The sequence below is a fragment of the Lissotriton helveticus genome, chromosome 9 (genome assembly GCF_964261635.1).
Source record: "Lissotriton helveticus chromosome 9, aLisHel1.1, whole genome shotgun sequence".
NCBI lineage: Eukaryota > Metazoa > Chordata > Amphibia > Caudata > Salamandridae > Lissotriton > Lissotriton helveticus.
The window spans coordinates 396,284,408-396,297,913 of NC_136070.1; positions in this window are offsets into that span (position 1 = coordinate 396,284,408).

A 13,506-nucleotide genomic window follows, 5' to 3' on the forward strand; every position below is an offset into this window, starting at 1 on the left:
CTAGGTGTGGTAGTGGTAAGTCGGCCAGGAAGGCTTCCAGCATGTCAGAGCGGTCGCCCAACCCAGATTTGTATAATCTCTCATAGTACGATCTGAAGCAGTCCGCTATTGCGGGTTGCATGGCATGCACGTGACCTTCAGGTCCCTGCAAGGCCAAAACCGATTGGCTGTTTCTACAGGGATTTGCTAGCCAGGCCAGGAGAGAGCCTGTTTTGTCTCCCTCCGCAAGAGTTTTCGTGAGGTACGTTCTGTAATCAAAGCTGCGGAGGCGCTCCACCTCCGCAGCTACCGCCTCGCGTGCCTTACATACCGTCTCCTGCAGTTCCGGGCGATTGGGGCGGATAAGCTCCACTTCCCGCAGCGCACTCTCAGATCTCTCCAGGTCTTCTATCAGTGATCTACGTGCTCCTGCGTATTTCCCGATACAATGGCCCCGCACCACCACCTTAAATGCATCCCACTCCGTTGCTCGGGAGGAGGTTGTGCCCTCATTGTCCCCAAAGTATTGCCCGATACGCTCCTCCAGTTCTGCCCGGAAGGGTGGGTCATCCAGAGTGTCGGGACGCAGCCGCCACGTCGGGATTTTTGGGGGCACAGTCATCCAGTCTAGGGACAGGAGGAGCGGGTTATGATCCGACAATGTGCGCGCTAGATACTCCCTGCGGAGCACCGCAGCGAGCACTGCGGGGGAACACAGAAAGGAGTCGAGACGCACATGTAGGTCGTGTAGGCTGGAGTAGAATGAGTAATCTCGCACAGTGGGATGCTGCGTGCGCCAGCAGTCACATAGGGCCCAGGCATCTTGCCATTCGGTTCTACTTTTCGCCAATCGATACACAGGGGAGGTGCGCAGCGGGGGGTGTGATCTATCTAGCGCAACATCCGCTATGGAGTTGAAGTCCCCACCCAGTAAAGTTGGACCTGAAATATAACTGGCAAGTACCCTGGAGAGTTTGGTGAAATAGGTAGCCTGATCTACATTCGGCGCATAGATGTTGCAGAGCGCAATGTGTCGACCCCTGAGCAGACCCTCTACAGCCACATACCTCCCCTCCGGGTCCTCAGTGTGCCTAGTGACCTGCAATGGAGTGCCCGCCCTTATCCAAATCAGTACTCCCCTAGCGAATGCAGAATAGGTAGTGTAGAACAAGTGGCCCCTCCATCTCCGCTGAAGTGCAATACCCTCCTGCTTAGTCAAGTGTGTTTCCTGCAGGAATGCAATTTGCACTCCGCGACGAATTAGATATGAGTGAATTTTGTGTCTCCTCATCATCGTGTTTAGGCCCCGCACATTCCAGGTCACACATTTCAACGGGCACATATTAGCCATTGTCCCATACAGTGAATGATGAAGGTCTAGTAAGCTGCATCCAGGCCACAGGCACTGGCACACACATTCCCCCCAGCCCCATTCCCCAACACCCCCCCCAAAGCTACGCCCAGAGAACCCCCAACCGCTCCAGGCCCCCCCCTCCCCCAGAATAGGACCCCTCTGCAACAGAGACACTCCCATCCAAACAAGTGAGCAACGGCTCACAGAACCTCTATTCCGTAGACGAGCTACGGTGGCCTTATGGGCCTCGGGGTGCGTGCACTAGTCACTAAAGCCCGTGAGTACTGCCCTCAGGCCTCTGCCCTGTAACACTCATCACAGTTTGCAATAGTACAGTCTCACAGCTGCCTGCTCCAGAGGTCGCAGTAGGTGCGGTAGTCCCCCGCCTCCCCACCCGGTACCTTGTTGAGGGTTCAGCTCTCGATGATTTCACCTGATGTCTGTGGTGTGATTTTCGGGCCCTTGGCTCCACCCAGCTCCGATAAGTCAGAATCTGAGCCCGTACCCTGGCCCTCCGAGCCCGAGCCCCTCTCTGAGGGGGTCAGTGCAGGCCCCGAAACTTCTTTAACCGCCTGCAATGCCGCTCTTCGCTCGTCCGCCGTCTGGGTGTTTGTTAGTCTCTTAGGGCCTCGGCCTCGACCCCGGTGACGCCGCGATCGTCTGAGGGATTGTTCCTGGCGTTCCTCTTCCTCCCTGCGCCGGACACCGTCCGTGCCAGCTTTGTAGGTGTCCCACCAGGCCCAGGCCGCATCAGATGTTTGGAAGAACAACGTGCTCTCATCCACCACAACTCGGAGTCTAGCCGGGAACAGAAGCGAGTATTGGATTCCTTCCGCACGGAGTTCCCGCTTGATGGAGAGGAAGGAGGCTCGCTGTTTTTGGGTTTCAAACGTGTAGTCCGGAAACAGGGTCACTCTACTGTTGTCCACCTGAAACGGGCCGGCGTTTCTGGCGCGCTGTAATAACCAGTCTCGGTCTTTGTAGTGCAGGAGCTTTATGATCACCGGTCGAGGCGGGAGGCCCGGTTTCGGAGGTCTCGTCGGTAGCCTGTGGGCCCTTTCCAGAGTGAAGAATGGGGAGAGTCCCTCTGGGGCCACCACTGAGCGCAACCAGCCATTGAGGTATCCCACCATGTCCGTCCCTTCTGTTTTTTCCGGCAGGCCCACGAGGCGCACGTTGTTCCGGCGGCTGCGGTTTTCGGCATCCTCGGCTCACCTTTCCAGGGTGCTGATCCGGTCCATTGCCTCCGTGAGCTTCCCCTCCATTGATTTCTGCGACGGCGCGAGTTCCTGTAGGGTGGCCTCCGCGACCTTGACTCTGTCCGCCAACTTTGCATGGTCGGCCCTCAGGAGTCCCAGGCCCGCCGATACCTGAGCGATGTCGCTGTGCAGCGATTCTTTCGTGGCCGCAATAGCTTCAAGTATTTTGTCCTGCATTTGCTGGAGTTCCGTCGCCGGGTGCGCGGGGCCTTCAGACTCCTCCGAAGGGGGAGTCCCCTCCGTCCTTGCGCCTCTCGTCGTCTTGCCCATTACGCTCCTCTGTTCGTCGCCCTAACGTTCAAGGGGTCCGGGGGCTCCCGTTATACCCGCCGTCCACGCCTCCTGCGCTCCGCGGGCTCCGTGACGGGGCTAGCAGATTCCCCCCCCGTAAGCCACAGCTGCAGTGAGTAGCACTCCAGGCGTCCTTTCGGTAAGCTCACTCTCCGGGCGTCCCCAGTCAGGTATGCGGCGGGCCAGTTGAGAGCACCGCCGGAATCCGGCAGGAGGGATAGGGCCTCCCAGCTGTTCCCCCAGGGGGCCCCGCAGATGGTCGCTGTGCCAGTGGCCTCGGTGGTAGGGGTCACCCGTGGGCAGCGGGGGTTAGTCCTGGGACGGGTCGCAGTGCCAGGTGACGTGCCATGTCGTGGGGGGGGCACCCTGCTCCCAGCTAACTGTGAGGTGGGGGTCAGCGGCGTCTCACGAATTGTAGGCCCAAGTGCAATGGAGCGGGGCCGCAGGCAAGTCCGGGCCGGCCCTGCAGTGGCGGAGCGCCGCACCCCCACGGTCTCGCGCCGCTAACCGGCCAGCTGGGTACTAGGGGCAGCCAGTTCGCGCCACCATGAACTCCACGGGGGGAGCCCCATATAATCAGGCAGGATCCAGGAGCTCGGAGGAGGGGGAGGATCCCCGCTGCGTGTGTAGGCCTCTGCGCCGGGGAGTAAATTTGCAGTCCGTCCCCGAGAGGTGGGGCTCCGCCGGGGCTCCGGTGGTGAGGCACCGCTCGGGGCTCTCTGAGGGTCGAGGATGAGCGCCTGCCAAGTCAGCCCAGGGCACGGCGCTCAATGCTGGTCTCCGCAGTGCCGGTGAGGGGCTCCCGGGGACTCGAGGCGCACCTCCGTTTGGGAGTCCCCGGCTCGCGGTCAGCAGGCTATTCCTTCCCCAGCGGTCGGCCGCGGCCAACCAGACGGCCAGGCTCCAGGGGGGCCAGCCAGCGCCCGTCACTCTCAGTCCGGTGGGGGAGCCACGCATGGCAAGGCAGGCTCCGGGAGCCCAGGGCAGGGGCAGGTTCCCGCCAAAGGCGTAGGCCTCAAAGCCGGGGAGGAAAGTTCAGGCTCGTCCCGGAGAGGCGGGGCCCCGCCAGACCCCCGGCGTCGAAGCTCCGGTCAGTATTCGGCGTAGGCTGGGGACGAGTGGCCGCCGGGGCGTCCCAGGGCACGGATGTACAGCCCAATGGCCTCCTCTGCACGGGCGGGCGCTGTCGAGGAGCCCTCCAGGGTTCGCGGCTCGCCTCAGTTAGGGAGCCCGGGTGTCGCCATCTTGGGAGCCAGGAGCTCCGTCCCTTCGCAGCGTTTTGTCAATCTTGCGGGCAGTACCCAGGCGTACAACTCGCTCCGGAGCAGGGTCAGTAGCAGTACCCGGGATCTACCCAAGGTGCGCGGGGATCCCGGGATAAAATCAGGATATTCAGCGGATTTCGGGCAGGGGGTCGGGAGCCTCGTTAGGCTGCGACCGTTCTCATCGGCTGCTAGCCACGCCCCTCAATTTGCGGTCAAATTCATTACATATTTAGGCCATGTCCTTAGTAGTGAGGGTGCTTCCCCTAAACCTTCTTTGATTTATGCCATTCGTGATACTCCCAGTCCTAAGAATACGGAAGAGGTTAGATCTTTCGTTGGACTTGTGGAGATTTACTCCAAATTTGTTAAAGATTTCTCTACTAAACTGTTTTGCATTAGGCAATTCCTTAATAGCAAAGTCACATTTTTTGTGGGAAGAGAAATGCCAATCAGAATTTGAAAATATCAAGTGTGCCATTGTGAAAGCTCCTGCACTTAAGGGGATTGATCCTGATTTGGATAATGTGGTTACGGTGGATGCTAGCAACAAGGATCCTGGTGGAGTTTTATCCCAAATAAGGGCTGATGGTAAAGAAAACATTGTAGCTTATGCTTCTCATGCTTTATCTCCTACTGAGGAGAAATGTTCTGTAATTGAAAAAGAAACCCTTGCATGTGTGTGGGCTATGGAACATTACCGTTCATTTGTGCGGGGGGAACCTTGTGAGATACGGAGTGACCATAAACCTTTAGTCAAATTTTTGACTAAAGAGGGGTTTTTCAATGCTTCTGCCAGAATCGCAAGATTATCAATGTGTCTGCAGGACTATATTTATAAAGTTGTCTACGTTTTTGGCAAGAACAACGTTATCTCATATTTTTTATCCAGGTTACCCATTGACATGCAGAAGTGTGAGAGCTGTGATTTTAATTTTGAACAAATTGCTTTAATCCATGACCAAGGGTTACTCAATATAGGTGAGAAGGAATGGTTGAAATATTACAGTTTAGATAAAGATTTACAAAATTTGTCTGGACTTATCAACTCTGGTTAGCCAAGAAAAACTAGTGTACCTGATGTTTAGAAACCCTTTTGGGAAATTAAACATGCATTTTCTGTTGTCAAGGGGTCCATTTACAGAGGAGACAGAATTGTCCCTCCTTCTTCTTTAAGGTCTGATATTGTCAATCGGTGTCATGAAGAGCATGGTGGTATTGTTAGGACCAAACAAAGAATCAAACAATGGTTCTGGTGACCTGGAATTGATGTACGCATCGACAGAAGTGTGCGAGATTGTCTGTGGTGCGCCAATTCTGATAAATCTCTTGTTACCTTGAGACCAAAAATGTGTGAGCCCATAGTACCTCCCAAACCATGGCATACCATTGCTGTTGATATCATGGGACATATTGGTTTTGAGGTGAAGTATATCATAGCTCAGGTTGATGTTTTTTCTTGATGGTCTGTTATCAAAATTGTGAACAAGGTTAATTCTGATGAAGTTTTAAAATTTCTAGACAGGACATTTATTGAGGAAGGTTTGCCTCTTCAAGGTATTTCAGACATGGTGTCCAATTTCTGTCCAATATTGCTAAAGAGTTTTTCAGCAGAACAGGAATTTAACATAGGATGACTTCCTTATACAACCCTTCTGGTAATGGCGTGATCAAGAGAGTTTTGAAGAACTCCATTCAAATGGCTGTACAGAATGGTTGTGATTGGGACGTTCAAGTTTTTAGGACCATGTGGGTGTATAGAACTACTCCTCATGATGCTTTAGAAGTGTCCCCTTTTGAAGTCATAAGAGGTCGTGGTGCCGGAACTATATGTAACCCAGAATGGAAGTTGGAGGCTGCAACCAGCTCTGTGCCGGTAGATGTAGTTAGATCTAGAATCGTGCAGAAACACAACAATTAAACCGAAATGTATGATCTTTAGCAAAATTCAAAGGATGTTTGCATTAAGGTGGGTTGCTGGGTAAAAGTTAAAAAAAAAACTGGAAATTGAGGAAAGTTATGAGCCAGTTCTCTGAGCCTTTGAGATTCACTAAAGTCTTAAGAAATGCTGTGCAATTAAGTGATGGTAAGGTCTTGAACCTCGAACGTGTGGCTATTTTTTGCCATCATTCTAATTCCGGCAGGAAGCTTTCAGTGTCTGCTAATGCTCATTCAGGGAAGTTGTTAGAAACTTCTAATACTCATTCAGAATGGGACATACCTGTTGATGACGCTGGTTTGTCTAACTCTGGGGATGACATCAACAAAAGTACCACTGTGACCACTGAGGAAAGTAGTGCCAGTAGTGGTGTTGTTGTACCTGACAAAGGAGTTTGTAATGAAGACAGTTGTTTGGTACGCTGTAATAAACGTGTCCATATAAAACCCAAATGGATGTCAGATTTCATTTGGGATGAAGATTGTAATTTTTTTTTTTTTTCAAGAGGGGGGGAGATCTGTTGTGTGCACTTTAGTTTGTAAGCATCATTTACTACTTATGTTCATTCTATTCTCTGCCTCGCTCAGTTCTGTCCACTTCAGCCTTATGTTCTAGATTGCTGTCAGTGGATGTTGGAGCTGGGTGCGGAATGGAGGCTCTTGCTGTACCAGTGTTTCTTACCTGAATGAAAGCTTTTATCTAATTCACTCATGTTCGGCTCCACTTTACAGGCACCTCCTTTTTATATTTTTAGGCACGGGGAGATTAAGTGATTTGACCAGAATCACAGAATGTTGACCCTTTGCCGGGACTTAAATCTGGCTCTCTAGTTCCAAAGTCGACATTTCTGGCCATCAAGCCACATCCTCTCATTACGAAGTGTAAACATTTGTAGAAGTTAACTTACAGAGACCACAATTTGCTAATTCAGTCCAAAACGTGCCTGTTTAAATCACTAACATGACTTAATGTTTGTAAGCTCAAGAACATGTTTTTATCTCAGCATCACATCCACTTTGGAAACTTCTGTTGATAATTTTCAGTCTAGGCAAATGTCTAACACTAATAAAGCACCCCAAAACAGAGTTATTTCATGTGGGCATTAGTTGTATAAAAATAACTTGGCAGATGAGTCAGGATATAAGGCATCTTAATGTGACAGAACTGTTTATTTTTATTATCACGTCACTACCCTCACTGTTGGAATGATTTGCATACTAATGTGCTCTAATGAGGATTTTTGCTGAAGTGTTTGCTTCAGGCAGTTGGTATCAATACAGCTGTGAGAAACATACAAACCGGCAATATTTATGCCTAACATGTTTCTCTTGGTCCATATTCATTGAACCTATAGGTAATTCTCTTTTGACCCATACATTGAAAAACGTCCAATAACAGTTGTAGGGAGAGCAGAGTGGTTATTAAGGGGAAGCAGGAGCCAGCTATTCCTTTTTAGTTTGAGCCCAGGCAGCGCATGCTCTGTCTCTTCGAGACATGCTGTATTCACTCTGTGGGCTTACAGCCCATCCATTACCTTTTTATTCATCCCTTTGATTGTCATTAAAAAATGCTTGCTTGCTAGTTGTTAATCTTTTCTCTTTGTCCCTGCTTTTTGTGTTTGGTTTCCTACCACAGAGCACCACCCAATTACTGTTAACAATACACTTCTTTGTTTATTTGTTAAGTGTCACTGTTTGCCCGTCTTTGGTGGTTCAGCTTTGGCGCCCCTCACTTAACGTCCTGTTCAAAACTGAGATGAAATATCAGGTGCTTCAGACGCTGTTTTCAAGGGCACCTCTTTAATTATCTCTGACTTCACAGTGCGAGGATTTCACTCAAACCTCTTCTGCTTTGATGCTTGTTGCTTTAGCAAGCCTCGGTTCCTGACCTTCAGCAGCTCAACCTTCCAGCACAGTTAAGGGCAAGGCTTGGGCAACTCCTGTCGCGTTTTCTCTGATGCTTGTTTATATAATGTGAACTTGTGCGACCAGAAGGTGTTGGAGCACTTTACATTAGCCCTAGTTACATTACATAATGTCAGATTCATTTTTTGGGGTATTTTTATGGAGCCGAGATCAACTGGCCCAAACTTATTGAAGCGCTTTACTAAAGCACCAGGTATATTACACGACGTTAGGTTAATTTTTTTGTTTTTAGGTGCCCAGATATTAAGCGATGCCAACGCCACCTCTGTTTATTCATTATTTCGTCTCCACTTGACAAATGGGAGCAACATTCGTCCCTCCCACCTCCTCCCACGTTGCTGCATGACCACTCCTTTGCCTCTTCCTGTCGTCCTCCTCCTCTTAGAGCTCTAATTTCAAAGCACATTCACAGCAGCTCCCCAGGAACTGTGAGGCATTTGTAATTATATTATGTGAACTCAAGCAACCCGAAGGTGTTGAAGTACTTTACATGAGCGCTAGTTACATTACACAAGGTCAGATTAAGTGTTTGGAGCATTTTTATAGAGCACAAACTCAACTGACCCAAAGGTATGGGAGCTCTTTACTAAAGCGGCAGTTGCATTACACACAGGCAGGTTGTTTATTTTGTTTGTAGGTGCGTACAGATTAAGTGATGCCAACACTGTCCCTGTTTATTCAATATTTCCCCTCTACCTGACAAATGAGAGCAGGATTCGTCCCTCCTGCATCCTCCTATATCATTTCAGGCCCGCTCGCCTGCTGCCTCTTACTGTCATTCTCCATCTCTCAGAGCTCTAATTTCAAAGCACATTCACAGCAGATCCCCATGGACTGTGAGGCATTTTTTTTAAATATAATGTGAGCTCGAGCAACCCGAAGGTGTTAGAGCACTTTACATGAGTGCTAGTTACATTACACAACGTCAGATACATTTTTGGGAGCATTTTTATAGAGCTAGAACTTGACTGACCCAAAGTTATTGAAGCACTTTACAATAGTGGCAGTCACATTACACAAGATCAGGTTAATGTTTTCGTTTTTAGGTGCGTAGAGATTAAGAAGCAAATGTATCATCATTGTATTTTGCGAGTCTTTAATAGCGAACTTCACCGATTCGCTATTAAGGACTCGCAAAATGCAATGTATGTAGGTTTCGCAATAATAATTGTGTTTCCTACATATTCCTTAATTGCGAATCGAAAATTGTGATTCGCAATTAGGGAATACCTTCCAATTCACATTCGCAATTAGCGAGTACCCAATAGGTACCCGCAAATTGCGAATGCAATTCAAGGGTGCGAAAAGGAAGCCCTGTTGCACCCTTGAAATATGCATGTGTGCACATACATACCCTAAGGGCATGTATGTGGGCCACATGGCACTTAGAAAAATGTAAAAAAATTAATTATTATCGTAAATCGTAAATTACCACCAACTTGAAGTTGGTGTTAATTTGCGATTTCTTAAGGCCAGATTGCAAATTTTGGGTGCTTGCAAAATTGCATTTAAGGAATTGCCATTTGCGATTCCTTAAATGCATTCGCAAAATAGGGAATCGCAAATTTTGCGATTCCTTATTTTGTGATGGCCTTTTGGAATGATACATCCCAAAAGGCTTTTTCCCGTTCGCAAACGTTTGCGTACGGGAAAACCCTTGATACATCTGGCCCTAAGTGATGTGGACACCGTCCCTGTTTACTCATTATTTTACCTCTACCTGACAAATCGGAGCATTTTGTTGTTGTTGCTATGCCCAGTGCTTCTATACTGAGGGGGCTGGGGCAGAGGGGGCGTGCTAAATGGATGGTGCGAGCAGTGTTATGAATGGAAAACTCTGGAGAAGGGGGCCTGGTTAATAGAGGCCTGGAGTAGGAGGAATGTCACGGCTCCACTATTGGAAAGTACTTCCCTGCTTGTTTTTATAGGCTATTCAATACTCTAGTGATGCAGCTGCACATAGAATGTTGGAGTGCTGCTGACTTGCATCAAGACACTTGTCTTTCTGCCTGTGAGTTAAAAAGCCTTGGAATGTATCCATAAATGTCTCCTGAGGCAAAAATGTATTCCTGATTCAGACCACATGACCCAGTGTGTGATAATTGTATAGCTCTTTAATCCCTGGTGACACAGCACCCAGGATAATGCGCAGCATGGCTAAACACTTATATGGTTCCAAAGGTGAGACCTATTAGCTATGCCAATGCTTGTTTATTTATTTATTTATTTGCGGGTTTGTATAGCGCTAAATTCGACTCCCGGAGGAGTATCTCTGCGCTTTTGGCAGCCACAATGGTAAGATGACGCGGAGGCTTGACTATATTTGACGTTAAAGTTGAAGTTGGAACAGATAGGTCTTAAGTTGCTTCCTAAATTGTAGATGTTCTGTGCACTGTCTGAGTACTTTAGGGAGACTGTTCCATAGATAGGGACCGGCCACAGACAGTGCCTTACCACCGTGTCTAGCCTTCCTCATCCGGGGGGACACACAGTAGATCCTGATCACTGGACCTGAGGGAGCGTGAGGGAATATAGGGAATTAATTTGTTTTTTAGGTATTCGGGCCCTGAACCATTGAGGCATTTGTGAATGATGCAGCAGGTCTTAAATTTGGTTCTTTGTTTTATGGGCAGCCAGTGAAGTTTTGCCAACAGAGGTTTGGAAGGGGTTCGGAAGGGAGCGTTGAGTACTAATCTAGCTGCAGTGTTCTGAATCACTTGGAGTTTTGCCAGGACTCCTTCATTAGCGGTCAGAAATAGGCCATTGCAGTAGTCTATGCGACTTAAAACAAGAGCCTGCACCAGTGTTTTCCTGACTGAGTCTGGGAGCAATGGGAATACTTTCCGTAGGAGACTAATTACATGAAAGCAGGAGCCCACGATGAAGTTGCAATGCTGTTTTAAAGAGAGTTCCTGATCAAATTTGAATCCTAGATTTTTTACAACCTGCTTTGGTTCTGGGGCTGGGCCAAGGTCTTGAGGCAGCCAGTCCGGGGTCCACAGAACTTTTGCTTCTCCGAATAACATGACTTCCGTCTTGCCGACATTACATTGAAGATAGTTAGTAGTCATCCAATGTCCCACAGCCCTCATGCCCTGGGAAAAGGAATATTTGACCTCAGGGGTAAGATGTTTAAAAGGGAAGAGGAGCTGGGTATCGTCAGCGTAGGACATCGGCACGAAGCCATGTGTTCTCAGGATGTTTGCCAGGGGTGCCACATAGATATTGAAGAGGGTAGGGCTCAAACATGAGCCCTGTGGCACCCCTTTTGAGATTTCCGTCTCTTCTGAACAATAGGCCCCCAAGGTCACACGTTGGGTTCGGTTGTGTAAAAAGCTCCCAAGCCAATCCAAGGCTTTGTTTTTCAAGCCGATGTTGGCCAACCGAGTTGTCAGGATGTCATGGGACACGGTGTCAAACGCCGCAGACAGATCCAATAGTACCAGTATCACGGAGAAGCCCTTGTCCTGATACATATGTAGATCGTCTGCGACTGACATCAAGGTGGTCTCGGTACTGTGCTTGGGGCGAAAACCTGATTGCGAAAAGTCCAATCCACCTGCCAGCTCAACATAGTTGGATAAATGGTGGTTGACGTACTTCTCAACAAGTTTGCCCATGAACGGGAGAAGAGATATTGGTCTTAGATTATTAAGTTCTGTCCGTGGGATAGCGGTGTTCTTCCTAATGGGCCTGATCAGGGCCCTTTTCCACTCCTTGGGGACCTCTCCATTCCCAAGAGAGAGATTGACCAGTTTTTGGATTCCAGGCCCTAGGTCCTCGGCAAGCATGGGCATTAGTCTTGCCGGGATGATGTCAGTAGGGCATCCACTTTTTATCTGGGGGATTAGGGATATTACCTCCTCTAGGGAAATAGGTGGACACCTGTCAAGGGAGTGAGTGGCGAGAGTTTCTACAACTGGCTCTAATATTAGACTAGGAGAAGATATTTCTCCATCCAAAGATTGAGATGGTTTGACGATTTTTTCATAGATCCCTTCTATTTTTTGGGTAAAAAACAGTGAAATATCGTTGCAGAGCTGCTGCGATGCCAGCTCAGTGCTTTCACAAGCCATTGGTTTCACGAAAGATTGCAGTATTTGGTATAACACTCTAGGAGAGTTTCCCTCAGTCGTAAGCTGGGATGCAATGTAGTTCTTTCGTGCAACACAAATGGCTTTGTGATAGAGGAAGAGGGAGAGCCAGTAGCTTTTTTTGTCCTCGGCCAACTTGGATATTCTCCATTTCTTTTCGAGTTTTCTAGTAGCTTGTTTTAATGACCTGAGATGTTCTGAATACCAAACTTCTTGTTTTCGGGCAAGGCGAGCTTTGAAAAGTTTTAAGGGAGCAATATCATTTACTGCAGAGGCAATGGCCCTATCGAGTATAGCCGTAGCAGTCTCAATGTTCCCAGTAGGGATCAACGTGGGTTCAATGTACCTCTCCCTGAAGGAATCTTTAGTCATTTTATGCCATTGTCTTCTTTTGGTAGGTAGGGAAATATGTTTAGTTGGCAGGGGGTTCGCTTTGGGAATAAAAAATTCAATGATAGAGTGGTCAGTCCACTCAACTTGAGAAGGGGGGAGACATTTAATTAATGGAAAATTAGACAGGACCAAATCCAGGGTATGTCCTGCCTTGTGTGTCGGACCATTATTGACTTGTTTCAAACCCAGTGACGAAAGATCTGCTAATAGGGATTGGGCTTCCTTACAATCCGCTAGATCAGAATGGACGTTAAAATCACCTAGGAGCAGAAAGTCTTCGTTTTCCTGTATGTGTGGGGCCAGTGACTCTAGAAGTGATAGAACACACATTGAATCCTGAGCTAAGCAGTACAACAAGGTTTAAAGTCCAAGTATTAGATTCCAAGATTTCAGATTCTTTTCAAATTTCTTCATTTATTTTCATTTGTGATGGAGTCCAATCTTCACCCATACAAAGAGAAGACAACCGCTGCGGTTGTCTTCTCTTTGTATGGGTGAAGATTGGACTCCATCACAAATGAAAATAAATGAAGAAATTTGAAAAGAATCTGAATTCTTGGAATCTAATACTTGGACTTTAAACCTTGTTGTACTGCTTAGCTCAGGATTCAATGTGTGTTCTATAATTGTACAATTGTGGCTCAATTTGAGTCACAGTGTTTGATTTTGGCTGGGTGACCGAAATCTTATCCTTGGAGCTTATCTGATATTATATCCCACACACTAATATTTCCTCTCAGCGCAAATTACCCTCATTCACCTGATCTCTTTGTTGTAACTCTAGAAGTGAGGTGGAAAAATTGGGATCTGGACCCGGCGGGCGGTATAATAGGGCTCCTTTCTTACTCCCTTTGGGCGAGGTTTTGATTTTGAAAATCAAGAGTTCGAGTTCTGGTGTGCAAAATCCTTCAATTACCGAGATGTCTATTTCTTGCTTGTGCACTATTGCAATTCCTCCTCCTGTCTTGACGGGGCGATCTTGCCTGACTATTTTGTATCCCGTGGGGATT